This window comes from Aplysia californica, unplaced genomic scaffold (assembly GCF_000002075.1).
Source record: "Aplysia californica isolate F4 #8 unplaced genomic scaffold, AplCal3.0 scaffold00841, whole genome shotgun sequence".
NCBI classification, from domain to species: Eukaryota; Metazoa; Mollusca; class Gastropoda; order Aplysiida; family Aplysiidae; genus Aplysia; species Aplysia californica.
In genome coordinates, this window is record NW_004798111.1 from 14080 (window position 1) to 16725 (window position 2646).

Genomic DNA, 2646 nt, shown 5'->3' on the forward strand with positions numbered 1-2646 from the left:
GGGGAGGAGGTTGGGCAGTCTTTTGAATATCTTCGTTTTTCTGTTTGGCTGTACCCAACACCACTTGGGCTGACCCTTTGAGGAAAGGCCGGAGTGGCCCGCCTCCTAATTGATCCAGTGACATATACCAGTCTGGGACGCAAAACACAAGCACAGCAATACGCAGGGTTGGAACCCCGCCACATGGACATAAAGGTAAACACATATCTGGGATGAACAAATCAAGGCAAACGTTAATACTTCTCCCCTCCCTTCCTACCCCACACCGGTACTCTTAAATGTAAACACTACTGTCCACATTATTCACATGATCTCATTCTCTCCCCACAGTTCACAATCAGGGATACAAACTACATAATTGTCCCAACTATTCATGTGATCTTATTCTCTCCTCACAGTTCACAGTTAGAGATACAAAATTACACGATTGTCCAAATTATTCACGAGATCTCAGTCGCTGCAGAAGTTCACCCTTGGGTTTTCTGGTGGTTGTGGTTGTGGTGGTGGTGGTGGTGGTGGTTGTGGTTGGTCTGGTGGTGACCTCCTCCACCTCGTTATCACAGAGGAACCTGATGGCCGCCTTGCAGAGCCCCGAGCCCACCCTGCTCCGGCCATACACCACTTTGTTGAGGCCAAGGTAAAGGTCATAGTTGGCCACACCCCTGGCCTCTACGTCATCAGTCTGTCCGTTGAGGCCGAAGATTCCAGAACCTTCCAGATAGTTGAAGGCGGTGTCGGAGACCCACTGGACTTTCCCGTCTCTCACGATCAGCGTCAGGCGAGTGCTGGAGGAGGGGGGGGGAGAGAAATGGTACTAAGTTATAGACTATTTTACTACTTCACTGCTATGCAGACCTAAGTAACGTAGCTTGTGGTCTGTCCAACTTGTCCCCTGCTCGTTGTTCTGCTGATGTGCAGAGGATGTTGTAGAAGATGTAGCTGCAACCTCGCTACCCTACACGTGCCAAGTTGTATCTGCTCAGTACTACTAGTCTTGAGAAATTTGACGTTCAAAATTTGGAGTTTCACATTATGTCAAGCTTTTCGAATGCAATTCTTTAGATATATTGATAACGATTCCGAGAAATTTTACGATTTTTGTTGAGCAAAGAGAAGATTAGGTTTCAGGCTTCATGGTGTCAGTAACTCAAAACGGCCAAAAATGTCAGATAGAACTCCTGTCATATTTGACTTTGCCAGACACCGGCGAGAAAGGTTTGTTCCGCTCCATTAGGTGCACTAAAGGTTCTCAAAACATGAGTTCGATAAGCATAGCGTCCCGATTAAGTGAAGTAGGACGGACTTGCTTTTAAACGTGCTGTGCTCCCAGCTCATAGGATGTAAGCCTTTTAATATATGTTGCAACAATCGACTAGGATGTTTTCATCAGTAGGCCTATTAAATAAGGTATTATCTACAATACAGAGCTCTGGTGTTTAAAAATTATTCACCTATTGAGACAAATTGATGTAAGACACTGTGCAAAAGTTGGAGAGTCTATGTTCGACAGTTGAGGAGATATTTGACAATAAGTCGCGCCACGAATTTTTGACCACACTATAGTAACACCTCTCATCTTCGGCATTTGTTTGACTGTATTTTGTTATAATCAGGAAATTAACGACAAATGAAGTTTTTTGGACATCTGAATAGACATAAAGGACTTGAACATCTAGCTCTCACTGGCAAATTTGAAGGCGAACGAGGCAGGGATAGGCCCAGAGCAACCTACTTAGGGAACAAAACAAATGGATAACGTGGAAAGATCAGGGGAACGTAGCTTTTTTTAAAGAGCATCCTAGCAAAGGAATGAATGGAGAACCATGATCGCCGACGTCTGTCGCAGATCTGGCACAGGATGTGTTGCAAGTGCCGTACAACTCTTACAAAACTAAACTGTTGCCCCAGCCCATGATTGTGTTACCTGAAGGCGTTTAGGACGGTGGTGGGTGTCTGGTCGGCAGCGGCCACTTTGTCTCCGGGGTAGATGCGGAAACCGTTGTTGGACACCGTGTGGATCTCTGTGTCGTACTGGTTCGTGCCCGCGTCACCGTCTGGGGGGGGAGGTGGGGGAGGGAATACGAAGACTGGTTGAGGGTGATTCTCAGAATCACTACATTATACACATTTCTCCTTTTGTGGGTTTTTTTTTTTTGGTAAATGTTTTACGGCGCTCGAAACTGCATAAGGTCCCAGGAGCCCGCGGGACACACTAAACATTTTCAGTTGGTAGAAAATTTGGAATATTTCCCGGGTTGAGGCCTAAATTGTTGAGAGGACAAGAATGAGACTGGTGTTACATCGGTGGCTTTTAGCTTTCTACAGTTTGTTTATTTTATTTAGGAGGTGGGGAGAAATTGTTGACTCTTACAGACGTAGCCCTATTCCCTGTATCGTGCCGGCTCATTTAGTTATTCTTTTTTTAAATGTAGATCTTTCATTGAGCAAACAGAACTTTTGGTTTCAGGCTTCATGGTGTCAGTAACTCAAAACGGCCAAAAATGTCAGATAGAACTCCTGTCATATTTGACTTTTTCAGACACCGGCGAGAAAGGTTTGTTCTGCTCCATTAGGTGCACTAAAGGTTCTCAAAACATGAGTTCGATAAGCTTAGCGTCCCGATTAGGTGAAGTAGGACACAGTTTA

General features: G+C 45.1%; 1 long non-coding RNA gene across 1 annotated transcript; it reads right to left on the bottom strand.

The window, feature by feature from the left end:
* Nucleotides 1-35: 35 nt before the first annotated feature.
* On the bottom strand, nt 36-2055 carry LOC118478693. Its single transcript, XR_004859230.1, has 2 exons — nt 1925-2055; nt 36-785 (listed from the first exon to the last, which is right to left on the bottom strand). It is a non-coding gene; the product is annotated as an uncharacterized LOC118478693 (long non-coding RNA).
* Between the last annotated feature and the right edge of the window lie 591 nt (nt 2056-2646).